The sequence below is a fragment of the Saimiri boliviensis genome, chromosome X, assembly GCF_048565385.1.
Source record: "Saimiri boliviensis isolate mSaiBol1 chromosome X, mSaiBol1.pri, whole genome shotgun sequence".
In the NCBI taxonomy this organism is placed as follows: domain Eukaryota; kingdom Metazoa; phylum Chordata; class Mammalia; order Primates; family Cebidae; genus Saimiri; species Saimiri boliviensis.
In genome coordinates, this window is record NC_133470.1 from 63,431,314 (window position 1) to 63,448,063 (window position 16,750).

Consider the following 16,750-nt stretch of genomic DNA (forward strand, 5'->3'; position numbering starts at 1 on the left):
GCCTCCATTCCAGACCCTAGCTACCAGATGACATTTCTAGACACACCCTGGGCCAGAAGGGAACTGCTGCCTTAAAGGGAAGGACCCAGTCCTGACAAGATTAATCATCTGCTAACTGAAGAGCCCTTGTGCCCTGAATAATCAGCAGTGATATCCAGGTAGTACTTGCCACAGGCTTTTGTTGAGACTCAAAAATATGCTAGCTTCAGGCATGACCCAGCACATTCCTGGCTGTGGTGGTTATAGGGAGTGTGTTAGTCCATTCTCACACTGCTATAAATAACTGAGTCTGGGTAGTTTATAAAGAAGACAGGTTTAAGGCTCAAGTCTGTAATCCCAGCACTTTGGGAGGCCGAGGCAGGTGGATCACAAGGTCGAGAGATCGAGACCAACCTGGTCAACATGGTGAAACCCCGTCTCTACTAAAAATACAAAAAATTAGCTGGGCATGGTGGCGCGTGCATGTAATCCCAGCTACTCAGGAGGCTGAGGCAGGAGAATTGCCTGAACCCAGGAGGTGGAGGTTGCGGTGAGCCGAGATCGCGCCATTGCACTCCAGCCTGGGTAACAAGGGCGAAACTCCGTCTCAAAAAAAAAAAAAAAAAAAAAAAAAAAAGAAGAGAGGTTTAATTGGCTCATGGTTCTGGCAGAGCTGGCCATCTGCTCAGCTTCTGGGGAGGCCTCAGGAAACTTAAAAACATTGTAGAAGGCAAGTGGAGAGCCAGTACTTTTCACATGGCCAGAGCAGGAGAAAGAGAGGAAACAGGGAGGTGCTACAAACCTTCAAACAACCAGATCTCATGAACACTCTATCACAAGAACAGCATTACAGGGATGGTGCTACACCACTAGAAACCACCCCAATGTTCCAGTCACCTCCCACCAGGCCTCACCTCCAACATTGGTGATTATAATTCAACATGAGATTTGGGTGGGAACACAGATGTAAACAATGTCATTCTGCTCCTGACCCCTCTAAAATGTCATGTCCTTCTCACATTTTTAAATACGATCATGCCTTCCGAACAGTCCCCCAAAGTCTTAACTCATTTCAGCATTGACTCAAAAGTCCATGGTCCAAAGTCTCATCTGAGACAAGGCAAGTTTTTTCTCCCTATGAGCCTGTAAAATAAAAAACAAGTTAGTTACTCCCAAGAGACAATGGGGTACAGCCATTGGGTAAATACTCCCATTCCAAAAGGGAAAAACCAGCCAAAACCTGGGTGCTATAGTCTCCATGCAAGTCCAAAACTTAGCAGGGCAGTCATTAAATCTTAAAGCTCCAAAATAATCTCCTTTGATTTCATGTCTTGCATCCAAGGCATACTGGTGCAAGGGCTGAGCTCCCAAGACCTTGGGTAGCTCCGCCCCTGAGGCTTTGCTGGGTATAGCCCATACAGCTGCTTTAATGGGCTGGCATTGAGAGTCTGTAGCTTTTCCAGGCACATGGTACAAGCTGTCTGTCAATCTACCATTCTGGGGTCTAGAAAATGATGGCCCTCTTCTCACAGCTCCACTATGCAGTGCCCTAGTGGGGACTCTGTGTGGGGACTCCAACCCCACATTTCCCCTCTGCACTAACCTAGCAGAGGTTCTCCATGAGGGCTCTGCCTCTGTAGTAGGCTGCTGCCTGGACACCCAGGATTTTCAATACATCCTCTGAAATCTAGGTGGAGCCTCCCAAGCTTCAACTCTTGTACTGTGCACACCTGAAGGCTTAACACCATGTGGAAGCGCCGAAGGCTTATGGCTTACACCCTCTGGAGCAGCAGTGCAAGCTGTTTCTGGGGACCTTTTAGCCATGGTTGGAGCTAGAGCAGCTGGGATGGAGGTAGCAGTGTCCCAAGGCTGCATGTGCCTGCCCCACAAAACTATTCTTCCCTCCTAGGTTTCTGGACCTGTGATGAGAAGGGCCACCACAAAGGACTCTGAAATTCCTTGGAGGTCTTTTTCCCATTGTCTTGGCTATCAACATTTGCCTCTCTTTTAGTTATGCAAATTTCTGTAGCCTGCTTGAGTTCCTCCCCTGAAAATGGCTTTTTCTACCATGTGACCAAGCTGCTGATTTTCCAAACTTTAATGCTCTGCTTCCCTTTTAAATATAAATTCCAGTTTTACATTATTTGTTTGCTCAAACGTGTGAACTTAGGTTGTTAGAAGCAGCGAGGTAACATCTTGAATGCTTTGCTGCTTAGAAATTTATTCTGCCAGATACCCTAAATCATTACTCTCAAGCTCAAAGTTCCACAGATCCCTAGAGCAGGGGCACAATGCCTCCAAGTTCTTTGCAAAGCATAACAAAATTGACCATTGCTCCGATTATCAATAAGTTCTTCATCTCCATCTGAGTCCTCTTTAGCCTGGCCTTCACTGTCCATATCACTATCAGCATTTTGGTCACAACAATTTAACAAGTCTCTAGGAAGTTCCAAATTCTCCCTCATCCTCTTGTCTTCTGAGCCCTCCACATTTCCAACCTCTGCCCATTACCAGCAGCATTTCCAAAGTTGCTTTCACATTTTCAGGAATCTTTATAGAAATGTTCTACTCCTAGATACCACCTTTCTGTATTAGTTGGTTCTTATACTGCTATAAAGAAATACTGGATACTGGGTAATTTATAAAGAAAAAGAGGTTTAATTGGCTCATATTTCTACAGGCTGTATAGAAAGCATGATGCTGGTCATCTGCTCGGCTTCTGGGGAGGCCTCAGGAAACTTAAAATAATGGCAGAAGGTGAGGGGGAACCAGCACTTCTCACATGGCTGGAGCAGGAGAAAGAGAGAGAAAGGTGAGGGCTACACAATTTTAAATAACCAGTTCTTGTGAGACCTCTATCACAAGAACAGCCCTAGGGGGATGGTGCTAAACCATTCAAAACTACTCCCTAGGGGAGGGGCGGGAGGGTGGGGAGGTGGGAAGAGATAGCATGGGGAGAAATGACAGATACAGGTGAGGGGACGGAAGGCAGCAAACCACACTGCCAAGTGTGTACCTATGCAACAATCTTGCATGTTCATCACATGTACCCCAAAACCTAAAATGCAATTAAAAAAAAAAATAAAAATAAAATAAAATTAGAAGGTTGAAAGAAAAAACAAACAAACAAAAAAAACTACTCCCATGTTCCAATCACCTCCCACCAGGCCTCACCTCCAACATTGGGGATTACAATTTAACATGAAATTTGGGTGGGGACACAGATACAAACCATATTAGGGAAACATTCCTTCTGTTTGAGAAAAGATGAAACAAGAGTAAAAGGGACTTTAGCTCTCCTGAAGCTTAGGTGCCAGCTCAGCCACACACCAAGAGCCTGCTTGGGGTCCCCAATTTTAGGCTGTGATTCTGAGATGGCATTTCTGGACCTGCCCTGGTCCTGAGGGGAGCCCACTGCCATGATGGGAGAGTCCCAGGCCTGAAAGCATTCACCATAAGCTGACTGAAGAACTCTCAGGCCTTCAGTGAACTTAAGTGGAAGCCAGGGGCTACTCACCACAGGGTGAGGTGGTGGTGGCCATGGGAAGAGAGTTCTCTGCTTGTGGAAAGGGGAGAAAAAAGTGGGAGGGATTTTGTCCTGTGGTTTGAGTGCCAACTCAGCTGCAGTAGAATAGAGAACCAGGTAGATTCCTAAAGTTTCTGACTCTAGACCCTGGCTCCCAGACAACATCTCTGGACTCACCAGTGGTACCAATGCAGTGGTTATTGTGGGCTTTGGGCAAGACTCAGTACCATGGTGGCTTCAGGTCTAACCCAACAGATTCAATGGTAGTGGTCACAGGGGCACTTGTGTCACTCCTCCCCTAGCTCCAACCAGCTCAGTACAAAGAAAGAGAGATTCCATTTGTTTGGGAAAAAGTAAGGGAATAGAACAAGAGTCTCTGCCTGGTAATCCAGAGAATTCTTCAGAATTATATCCAAGACCACTAAGGTGGTACCTCTATGAGGCTATAAGAACCATAACATTATGGTGCTTCCTAATGTAAATATGGCTGCAGAGATCAAAATCTTAGATGAAAACCCTCAAGTCTCTTTGAATACCTGGAAAGCTTTCCCAAGAAAGATTGGTACAAAGAAGCCCAGACAGTGAAGATTACAATAGATATTAACTCTTCAATGCCCACACACCAATGAACATCCAAAAGCATCAAGACCATCTAGGAAAACATGACCTCACCAAACAAACTAAATAAGGCACCAGGGACCAATCCTGGAGAAACAGAAATATGTGACTGTTCATACAGAGAATTCAAAATAGCTATGTTGAGGAAAGTCAAAGAAACTCAAGATAACACAGATAAGGAATTCAAAATCCTATCAGATAAATTTAACTAAGATATTAAAATAATTAAAAAAGAATCAAGCAGAAATTCTGGAACTAAAACATGCAACTGGCATGCTGAAGAATGCATCAGAGTCTTTTAATAGCAGAATTGATCAAACAGAAGAAACAATTAGTGAGCTTGGAGAACGGCTATTTGAAAATACACAGTGAAAGGAGACAAAATGAAAAAGAGTAAAAACTGAAGCATGCCTACAAGATCTAGAAAATAGCCTCAAAAGAGCAAACCTAGAAGTTATTGGTCTTAAAGAGGAGGTAAAGAGAGAGACAGAGGTAGAAAAATTATCCAAAGGGATAATAACAGAGAACTTCCCAAATCTATTGAAAGAGATCAGTATTTAAATACAAGAAGGTTACAGAACACCAAGCAGATTTAACCCAAAGAAGACTACCTCAAAACATTTAGTAAACAAACACCCAAAGTTCAAGAATAAAGAAAGGATCCTAGGCTGGGCATGGTGGCTCATGCCTGTAATCGCAGCACTTTGGGAGGCCAACATGGATGGATCACAAGGTCAGGAGATTGAGACCATCCTGGTCAACATGGTAAAACCCCATCTCTAGTAAAATACAAAAAAAAAAAAAAAAAAAAAAAAAAAAAATTAACCGGGTGTGGTGGCATGTATCTATAGTCTCAGCTACTCAGGAGGCTGAGGCAGGGGAATTGCTTGAACCTAGGTGGCAGAGGTTGCAGTGAGCTGAGATCTCGCCACTGCACTCCAGCCTGGGTAACAGAGCAAGACTCAATCTCAAAAAAAAAAAAAAAAGAAAGAAAGGAAAGAAAAAGAAAAAAGAAAGGATCTTAAAAGCAGCAAGAGAAAATAAACAAATAACATACCATGGAGCTCCAATACAGCTAGCTGCAGATTTTCCAGTGGAAACATTACAGGCCAGGAGAGAGTAACATGATGTATTTAAAGCGCTGAAGGAGCCGGGCGCAGTGGCTAACACCTGTAATCCCAGCACTTTGGGAGGCGGAGGCAGGTGGATCATGAGGTCAAGAGATTGAGACCATCCTGGTCAACATAGTGAAACCCCGTCTCTACTAAAAATACAAAAAATTAGCTGGGCATGGTGGCGCGTGCCTGTAATCCCAGCTACTCAGGAGGCTGAGGTAGGAGAATTGCCTGAACCCAGGAGGTGGAGGTTGCGGTGAGCTGAGATTGCGCCATTGCACTCCAGGCTGGGTAACAAGAGTGAAACTTCGTCTCAAAAACAAAAAAAAAAAAGAAGAAAAAAAAAAAGAAATGAGCAATAAGCAATCATCTGAAGGTACAAAACTCACTGGTAATAGTAAGTACACAGAAAAACATAGAATGGTATCACTCTGTAATTGAGGCGTGTAAACTACTCAGATCTTGAGTAGAAAGACTAATGATGAACTGAGGAAAAATAATAGCTACAAAAAATTTCAAGACATAAACAGAACAATAAGATATAAATAGAAACAATAAAAAGTTAAAAGCAGGGAGACAAAATTAAAGTGTAGGGTTTTCATTAGTTTTCTCTTGTTTAGTGAGAATGGAAAATGACAAGGATCCCCACTTTCAGCACTGTTATTCAACACAGTACTGAAAGTCCTAGCTAGGGCAATCAAATCAGTGGTGAGAATGACAAAGTTTCCCCATGAAGTAGGGTGTCTTGACCCATGGCCATGTCTGCCTGGTACTGAGTAAGGGGCATTCCTGTTACAGACCAAGGAGAACTGGAGAAAGAAAGAGAAAATCAGTTTGTGGTTACATTGTGGATGCCTATTTGAGTGTTCTCAACTTGGTTACTGTAAAAAAAAACAGAGAGAAGGATATTCCTAGACTGACTGATACTATGGTGTCTTGTCACTTGGGGCCCAAAAGAGCTAGCAGAATCCACAAACTTTTCAATCTCTCTCAGGAAGATGATGTCCACCAGTATGTTGTAAGAAAACCCTTAAACAAACAGGGTAAGAAACCTAGGACCAAAGCACCCAAGATTCAGCATCTTGTTACTCCACGTGTCCTACAGCACAAATGGCAGTGTATCGCTCTGAAGAAGCAGCGTACTAAGAAACATAAGGAAGAGGATGCAGAATATGCTAAACTTTTGGCCAAGAGAATGAAGGAGGCTTAAGAGAAGTGCCAGGAGCAAACTGCAAAGAGAAATTGCGAAGAGACACAGACCTATCTCTCTGTGAGTTTCTACTTCTGTCAGAATCCGGTCAGAAATAAGATTTTTTGAGTGACAAGTAAGATCAGATTTTTAAAAATTGAAATTATATCAGATATCTTCTCTGACCATAATGAAATAAAATAGAAAGCAATAACAAAAGGAAATTTGAAAACTATACAAATACATGGAAACTAAACTATATGCTCCTAGATGACCAGTGGGTCAATGAAGAAATTAAGAGAGAAATTGAAAAAAAAAATCTTGAAATAAGCCATAATGGAAACACAACATACCAAAACATATGGGATACAACAAAAACAATACTAAGAGCGAAGTTTGTAGCTATAAGTCCTTACATTTAAAAAAACCTCGAACAAAAAATTTAACGATACATTTTAAATAACTAGAAAAGCAAGAGCAAACCAAACTCATGGTTAGTAGAAGAAAAGAAATAATAAACCCCAGAGCAGAAATAAATGAATCAAAAAATACAAAAGATCAACAAAACAAAAAGTTGGTTTTTTGAAAAGATAAATAAAATTGACAAACCTTTAGCCAGACTAAGAAAAAAGAGAGAGAAGACCAAAATAAATAAAATCAGGGATGAAAAAGAAGACATTACAATCAATAGTGCAGAAATTGAAAGGATCATTAGGGGCTACTATGAGCAACTATACACCAACAAATTGGAAAACCTAGAAGAAATGGATAAATTCCTAGACACATAAAACCTACCAAGATTGAATCAGAGAGAATTCCAAATCTGAATAGACCAAGTAACAAGACCAAAACCATAGTAAAAAGTCTCCTAGCAAAGCAAAGCCTGCAACCCAATGGTTTTACTGCTGAAGTTTACCAAACATTTAAAGAAGAACTAAACCAATCCTACTCAAACTATTCTGAAAAGCAGAGGAGGAGGGAATACTCCCAAACTCATTCTATGAGGTCAATATTGACCTGATGCCAAAGTCAGGCACCAAGATACACTTAAAAAAAAAAAAAGCGCCGGGCGCGGTGGCTCAAGCCTGTAATCCCAGCACTTTGGGAGGCTGAGGCGGGTGGATCACGAGGTCAAGAGATCGAGACCATCCTGGTCAACATGGTGAAACCCCGTCTCTACCAAAAATACAAAAAATTAGCTGGGCATGGTGGTGCGTGCCTGTAATCCCAGCTACTCAGGAGGCTGAGGCAGAAGAATTGCCTGACCCCAGGAGGCGGAGGTTGCGGTGAGCCGAGATCGCGCCATTGCACTCCAGCCTGGGTAACAAGGGTGAAACTCCGTCTCAAAAAAAAAAAAAAAAAAAAAAAAATACAGGCCAATACCTCTGATGAGCATTGATGCAAAAATCCTCAACAAAATACTAGGAAAACAAATTCAACATATTAAAGAGATAGTTCATCATGACCAAGTGGGATTTATTCCAGGGATGCAAGAGTGGTTCAATGTACACAAATCAATCTATGTGATACATTATATCAACAGAACGCAGTACAAAAACCATATGATCATTTCAATTAATACCGAAAGGGCATTTAATAAAATTCAGCATCCCTTCATAGTACAAACCTTCAAAAAACTGGATATAGAAGAAACATACCTCAACATAATAAAAGCCATATATAATGGAACCACAGGTAGTATACTGAATGGCAAGAAAATGAAAGCCTTTCCTCTAAGATCTGTAAAATTACAAGGATGGCTGTCTCCCTTCAGCACTGTTATTCAACATAGTACTGGAAGTCCTATGTAGGGCAATCAGAGAAGACAAAGAAATAACGGCATCGAAACTGGAAAACAAGAGATCAAATTATCCTTGTTTACAGATATTATCTTATATTTGGAACAGCCTAAATATGCCAGCAAAAAAAATTAGAACTGATAAAGAAATTCAGTAAAGTTGCAGGATACAAAATCAACACACAAAAATCAGTAGCATTTCTATATGCCAGTGGCAAAGTATCTGAAAAAGAAATCAAGAAATAATCTCATTTACAATAGCTACAAATAAAATTAAATACCTTGGAATTAACCAAAGAAGTGAAAGATTTCTATAATGCAAACTATAAAACTGATGCAAGAAATTAAAGAGGACACAAAGAAACGAAAAGATGTTCCATGTTCATGGATTGGAAGAATCAATATTGTTAAAATGTCCATTCTACCCAAAGCAATCTACAGATTTAATGCAATCCCTATCAAAATGCCAATGACATTATCCAACAGAAACAGAAAAAAAAAATCCTAAAACTTATATGGAACCCCAAAAGATCCAGAAAGGACTATCCTGAGCAAAAAGAGCAAAACTTCAAATTATACTACAGAGATATAGTAACCAAAACAACATAGTATTGGCATAAAAATAGACATATAGACCAATGAGACAAAAGAGAACTCAGAAACAAATTCATACATCTACTGTGAATTTGTTTTCAACAAAGGTGCCAACAGAGGCCCCAACATACATTGGGGAAAGAATAGTCTCTTCAATAAATCGTGCTGGTCAAACTGGATATCTATATACAGAAAATTGAAACTAGACACCTATCTCTTACTGCATACAAAAATCAAATCAAAATGGATTAAAGACTTAAATCTAGCCAGGCACGGTGGCTCAAGCCTGCAATCCCAGCACTTTGGGAGGCTGAGGTGGGTGGATCACGAGGTCAAGAGATCAAGACCATCCTTGGTCAACATGGTGAAACCCTGTCTCTACTAAAAATACAAAAAATTAGCTGGGCATGGGTGGCGTGTGCCTGTAATCCCAGCTACTCAGGAGGCTGAGGCAGGAGAATTGCCTGAACCCAGGAGGTGGAGGTTGCAGTGAGCTGAGATCGGCGCTATTGCACTCCAGCCTGGGTAACAAGAGCGACACTCCGTCTCAAAAAAAAAAAAAAAGACTTAAATCTAAGACCTCAAACTATAAAACTACTACAAGAAAACACTCAGGAAATTCTCCAAGACATTGATCTGGGCCAACATTTCTTGTGAAATATCAAACGAGCATAGACAACCAAAGTGAAAATGAACAAACGGGATAACATCAAGTTAAACATCTACACAGCAAAGAAAACTATCAACAGTGTGAAGAAGCAACCCACAGAATGGAAGAAAATATTTGCAAACTATCCATCTGACAAGAGTTTAATAACCAAAACATATAAGGAGTTTAAACAACTCTGTAAGAAATAAAATCTAATAATCTGATTTTAAATGGGCAAAAGATCTGAATAGACATTTCTCAAAAGAAGAAATACAAATGGAAAACAGGTATATGGAAATGTGCTCAACATCACTGATCATCAGAGAAATGCAAATCAAAAGTACAGTCAGCTATCATCTCACCCCAGTTAAGATGGCTTTTATTCAAAGGATAAGCAGTAATACATGCTGGTGATAATTTGGAGAAAAGGGATTGCTTGTTCACTGTTGGTGGGAATGTAAATTAGTACAACCACTATGGAGAACAGTTTGGAGATTCCACAAAAAAAATAAAAATAGAGCTACTATATGATCCAGCAATCCCAATGCTGGGTATATTCCCAAAGGAAAGAAAATCAGTATATCTAAGAGATATCTTCACTCCCATTTTCACTGTAGCACTATTTACAGTAGCCAAGATTTGATGTAACCTAAGTGTCTATCAACAGGTGAATGGATAAAGAAAATGTGGTATATATATGCAATGGAGTAATATTCAGCCATAAAAAGAGAATGAGATTCTATCATTCACAACAACATGGATGGAACTGGAGATCATTACATTAAGTGAAATAAACCAGGCACAGGAAGACAAACTCACATGTTCTCACTTATTTGTGGGAGTTAAAATTAAAACAATTGAACTGATGGAGATAGAGAGTAGAATGATGGCTACCACCGGCTGGGAAGGATAGTGGGGGTTTGGTGGGGAAGTGGGAATGGTTAATGGGTACAAAAAAATAGAAGGAATGAATAAGATCTAGTATTTGATAGCACAACAGAATTACTATAGTCAATAATACTTTAATTGTACATTTTAAAATAACTAAAAGAGTGTAATTGGATTATTTGTAACATAAAGGATAAATGGTTGAGGTGATAATACACCATTTACTCTGATGTGACTATTATACATTGTGTGCCTTTATCAAAGTATCCCATATATCCCATAAATATATACACCTGCTATGTACCCACCAAAAATAAAAATTTTTAAAAATTGAAAATGCACTTCAGGAAAGATTATATATTCATGTCCAATTAACATATAGAAAAGTGTTTGATGTCATTAATCATCATGGAAATGCAAATTAAAACCAAATGGAGATAACAGTATACACCTATCAGAATAGATTTTTTTAAAACCCCAAATATTGGCCGGGTGCAGTGGCTCACACCTGTAATCCCAGCACTTTGGGAGGCAGAGGTGGGCAGATCAAAAGGAGTTTGAGACCAGCCTGGCCAATATGGTGAAACCCCGTCTCTACTAAAAACACGAAAATTAGCTGGGAATGGTGATGCATGCCTGTAGTCCCAGCTACTCCTCAGGAGGCTGAGGCAGAAGAATTGCTTGAACCCAGGAGGCAGAGGTTGCAGTGAGTCAAGAATGCACCACTGCACTCCAGCCTGGGCAACAGAGTAAGACTCCGTCTCAAAAAAACAAAACAACAACAACAAAAAACAAATACCAAGCATTGTCAAGGACCTGGAGCAAGTAGAAAACTCACTCACCTGTCATCAGAGTGTAAACTGGTATAATCACTTTGGAAAACTGGTAATAGCTATTAGAGCTGAAAATAAAAGCAGCTATAAAACTCAGAAGTTCCATTCTTAGGTATATATCAAATAGAAATGTGATTAGGTACAAAAATGTTCATGACATCTTCATTAATAATATCCAAAAACTACAAAAGAACCCAAATGCCTATCAACAACAGAATGGATGAATAAACCAATATATTCAAGTAATGGAATTTTCTTTGGCAAAGAGGCAAAAAAGAACTATTGCTATACACCATAAATGAATTAAAAAAAAAAAACCTACAACTTCAAGTAAAATAATGTAGACAAAATATTATACATATGATCCAGCTCATAAAAAGTACAAATCCAGGCAAAACTAACCTGTGCTTTCAGAAGTCAGAATAGTGGTTACCCTTCAGGGAGGGGAATGTGATTAGAAGGAGCCACAGGGAGATTACTGGTAATAGGGGTGATTTAACATTGTAAAACATCATTGAGGTGTACACTTATGATTTGTGCATTTCTCTGTATGTATGATATACTTCAATAAAAATTTTCCTTAAACATGCAAAAGTGTGACATAGAACAGTATGTCTATCTGGAAAAACATACCAAATGTTATTAGAGGTTATTGCTGGGCATTGGGATTTGGAGATCTCTTTACTAATTCTTTTTTTTTTTTTTTTTTGAGACGGAGTTTTGCTCTTGTTACCCAGGCTGGAGTGCAATGGCACGATCTCGGCTCACCGCAACCTTCGCCTCCTGGGTTCAGGCAATTCTCCTGCCTCAGCCTCCTGAGTAGCTGGGATTACAGGCACGTGCCACCATGCCCAGCTAATTTTTTGTATTTTTAGTAGAGACGGGGTTTCACTATGTTGACCAGGATGGTCTCGATCTCTTGACCTCGTGATCCACCCGCCTCGGCCTCCCAAAGTGCTGGGATTACAAGCTTGAGCCACCGCGCCCGGCCTTACTAATTCTTATACTTAGATGTATTGTGTTTGGCTTCCACAATGAATCATCATCTTTGTAATGTAAATTCATAAATGTGATCACATATATGCCTTTTTTAATGAGGCTTTTTTTCGTTTTTTATTTGCTGTCTCCCTTCCAAGTCAGCATGACCCTCATCCCACAATAGATAACCTATCTATAAAATCTGTGTCCTTCCACATATTTCTCTGTATTCCTTAAATCCTATACAGATCTACATAGATATATACACATACATTCAGGGTGTTTTTTAGGTTATTGCTTTACAAAAAAAGCACCGGGTAGAGAATTGTATCCACACTTTTCCACATATTTCTATTTGCATTAAGCAATACTTTATGTACTATATTACTTTTATGATCAAAACAAGCAACAACGCTGTTTTCATTTGGAAAGTAAAAGAGGTACAGGGCTCCTCTTAGCTACCACCTGGCTAGTTCTAGGATTGGTCCATTGGGAAGGATTAGGAGGATCTGAAATAGTGTCAGCAGTTCTCACCTCTCCCAAGCCAAGAATCCCTTCAGAAACGGATACAGGCCTTTCACGGGTGAAGCCCAGGGATGTGTGGCCTAGCTCAGTATGAGGCAGGTGACCTGGAAGGGAGGTGGTGCTTATATTTCTGCTAGCTCTTTAAAACAGCTTGCCCTCCCAAAGGAAGGTTGCAAGCATTGCAACAGGCCATTTTCTCTAACTGTGCAGGACCCTCCGCGCTTACTATTCTGGATCATCGCCCTGTGTTGTGTTTCAGTGTTCACTTTCTGCTTCTCTCCTCCCAGGACAAGTGATCGACACTCCCCTGTTCAGACTGCTAGCCTTGTTGTCAAACCACCGCGTTACCTAGCTATGGAGGCGCCTGACAGATTCAGGTGAGAGCATCACTTCTGTCTTATCGATACAGTAGAGTGCAGAGCTACAACTTTAGACAGGGCGGATTATTATGCCTCAGCACTCTACAGAACCTATTTCGAGGACACGTTTTCCTCTTCAGGATCTCAGTATGAATCCCCATGCCGCAAGAACAGGCTTTGGCTTCCGTTCCTCACACAAAGGCCAAAGGAATGTCGGCCTTAGCGCCAAAAATCGGTCCTCTGTGAGGCAGAGCAGGAGCCGCCCGCCCCCAGTGAACGGGAGGCGGCAGGAATCCCACCCCGAACCCCCCTTCCTCTCCCCACGACTATCCTCCCGGGGGCGAGAGTCTCCCGGAAGAACTACCCGCGCCTCGGCGTTGGTTTCCTGCTGAGCCCCAGCCGGATAAAATTAGTCGATTGCTCACGCTAACTAGTGTCAGAGTCCGCGTCCAGCTGAGGGGGAGGGGAGAGCAGCACCGAGCCGGGCCGCAGTCCCGCCCGGGCCTGTCAGACCAGCGGACAGACAGCACCTGTCGTGGGCCTCCTCGTTCCCTCGCTCCCGCCGGAGCCTGTGTTCCCGCCGCGGAGACCGGGGACTAGAGACCGGCGGGACGACACTTCCTGGAGGCATCTTCTCGCAACTCTGGCTCCCGCAGAGACCGCGCCGTGCCCACCTGCTAAACGTTAATACACTGGAATGCCAGGGGAGGGGAAAAGAAGGTTGCACTTCTACCCTCCTTTCCCACCACACGCCCTCCCTCCACTGACCTCGCAACGACTGGGCCCTGGCATCCGAGACTGGGGGTGCTAATCGACACTATTTCCCGCCAGGTCCCCATGCCCACTCCACACTCCGGGACTGCCTTGGGGATGGAGATGGCCCTCGTCGCTCCTGGTCCTGCCGCGGGCCTCCGGCCACCTTGGGCGGGGAAGCGGAGAGTGGGGGTGGGGTGGGGTGGGGTTGGCTCCGCCCCCTCCCCCGGTCTCCGTCCATTTCCCCATTAGGGAGGGGTAAGAACCCGGGAGCCGCGCCACGGAAACGCATCTGTCCCAGCTACTCAGACGGGAATCAGCCCGCCCAGGACAACCGCCCTTCCCGCCTCGGGGAAGGGGGCGGGAAGGCAGGCGGGAAGACCCAGCCTCGGGCCCTGCCAAACTGCGGGCGAGCCGGACGGACAGACAGCAGCTGCCACTTGTCCGAGCTCAGCTCCTCCTCGATCCCCCGCCCTCTCTCTCCCTGCTCCCGCCACCTACACCAGGGGCCGCAGCGGCGGCTACGCCCCACCCCCACCGCTCGGTCCGGAGGCCTCGAGGTGAACCGGCCTGGGCCGGTTCGAGGACCGCTTACTAGCAGCGGCCCCCTAGTCTCTCCCGACCCGCCCGGTTCCTAGCGCCCCAAGAGCGGGGTGAGGCCGCTGCTAGCGAAAGACCTGCAGGAGACAGACTCCAGGCCGGCCAGGATGCAGAGGCTCAGGGCGGGTCCGGCCTCCAGGAAGCCCTCCCTCCCGGGTCACCAGCCATCCTCCTCCTCCGCCGTCTCCTGCAACCTCCAACCCCGGTCCGGCCCCGTAAGGCTGCTTTCTGCCAAAGGCTTGGCCCACCCTTCAAGCGCCCCTTCCCCCCAGTCTCCGTAAAAACTCTTCCAGAACTCCGGGGGCCAACCATGCTAGTAGGAGCTCCCAGCTCAGGCCTGCTCCCCCATCTCACAGTTCCCACTCGCACAACGGAGCAAGCAGGATTTCCTAGGCTTGAGAACCCTCCTCCAAGCCTGGACGGAGCCACCCTCCTCAAGAGTGGTGAGAAGGGCCAGATTGACTCGAAGAGCCGCCCTCCTCAGTTTGCTCCTCTCCTGTACTCCTCTACCCTAGTCTCCACCGACCTGCTTCCTTCTGCGCTTGCCTAGCGGTGGGTGAAGGAGAGGACGGACAACCACCTTCACTCCTCCCCCCAACTTTCACATACACCCTCTGGCCCCTAAGGTGGAGGAGTCTCCTGGGAGTGGGGGCAGCCTCACAGATCTGTCTGCCTTAGGCCTTGCAAAGGCAGAGTCTCCTCCTGTCAGTCTGGGATCTTCCAGCTCCCTGCCTCATTTGCCACCTCCTCCCACACTCCTTTCATTATTCCCCGCAGCATATCTGGACATAGACCACCCTCCACTCCCGAGGGGAAAAAAAAAATACCTTCAGAAATCCCCTCCGAACACCTGTGCGTAGACAAATGACAGTTCACAGGTGTTCCTATGCCCCTCATCAAAAATGACCTTCTCCCCAACCGTGGGAGGCAACTGCTCTCATGCTGGGTTACAGTTGGGGAGTTGAGGCCCCGGGGGGAACTGAATGTGGATTTCGAATGCTTCTGCAAGTCCCTTTCCACCCTACTTCACAGAAAGTAGGGAGGTGAGCACATCTCTCTTTTTCCCTGCTTTCTGCTTCTGCTGTCAGCATCTGCAATTTCCATGCCCACTCTATCACCCAATGAAGGCACTATTTGGGAGAGGCACTACAGCCCCAAGATGGAGGCATGGAAGGCAGCAGAAGCTGAGCCACAATCCTTGTGCACCCCCTGGCCTGGCCCATGGAGAGCACGTGCAAGAGGAAGTAGATGTCTCAGATCTGCCTTTATGGGGGAGTATGGGTGATTGTCTTGTGTTCCTCTCCCCCTTAACATGGAGGAAAAACTCCAAAATGAGCTTGCTTGTGCTCCACTTCCTTAATCCTTCTCTCATAATTCAATAAAATAATTATCATCACTGAGGGCTAATTTCCAGGGCTTTGCTTTATGCCCACAGGCCACCGAAGGAAGGATTCTTTGACTTGGTTATTTTGGGATGGGATGGTGAGGAGCAGCTCCTGGGAGGCTCTGCTTTCATGAGAAAGGATTTGCCTATCTATGAGGTCAACACAGCTAGTCCAGGCTTCCCTGTCTTCCAGACCTCCAGCACTGCATCAAGCTACAGACAAGAAATGGCAAAAGCACCAAATATTATGCAAAATGGTAAGGGAGCTCCCAAGATACCCCTGGGAAAGGAAAAGGCAAGAACATGTCTAAAGCCCTGCCTACACACCTCAGTGAGGTGGACTTGTTCTGTATATGCCTCCCAACTGTGGCCATTATCCTCCACCTCAACTTGCCTGGCCCCAGTGGAGAGACTCCTCATATCCACAGGGGAGCTTGGTGTTTTCTAGCAGCCCCCACCCCTCAGTACCACATTTTCAGTGGTCTCTAACTTTCCAGATCCTAATATGTTCTAGCCTAAGCCTTTCCTTCAGGTTGAATAGCTTCAAGCATAAAAGCCTGGTCACTTCAAGATGAAGACTCACCTGTCAACTGCAAATGACTGGACCTGGAAATCAGGGGGAGCTGTTTCAGGGAAAGTCAAGTTCCATGCAAAGCTAGTTCCTTTCAGTAGTCAGTAAACAGTTGTTACTGATGAACTTGAGAAACACTTTTAATATGTTGACAAAGCACAGGAGCTTCAAACCAACATACCTTATTTACCTTTTATTATCCAACTGATTTCTTCACAGTTTTTAGATTATATCCCTATAATGTTTGTTTCTTATATATTTTCTTCTACAAACCATAAGAGGCTGCTAAATGTTTGAAAAACAATATAGACTTTAGCCCGATAAAATGAACTGGAAGACTTCCCAATATCATTTCTTTAGTTTGGAGTTTTGTTGTTGTTCCTAATCTGTT

At 43.9% G+C, this 16,750-nt stretch overlaps 1 long non-coding RNA gene and 1 pseudogene across 1 annotated transcript; one reads left to right on the top strand and one right to left on the bottom strand.

Moving 5' to 3' along the window:
- The first annotated feature begins 2,726 nt into the window (after positions 1–2,726).
- Positions 2,727–6,556, top strand: LOC141582711 (small ribosomal subunit protein eS6-like; annotated as a pseudogene).
- A 5,321-nt stretch (positions 6,557–11,877) lies between these two features.
- On the bottom strand, positions 11,878–14,298 carry LOC141582748 (uncharacterized). The gene is made up of 2 exons (XR_012515625.1): positions 13,820–14,298; positions 11,878–13,725 (listed from the first exon to the last, which is right to left on the bottom strand). It is a non-coding gene; the product is annotated as an uncharacterized LOC141582748 (long non-coding RNA).
- Positions 14,299–16,750: the final 2,452 nt, after the last annotated feature.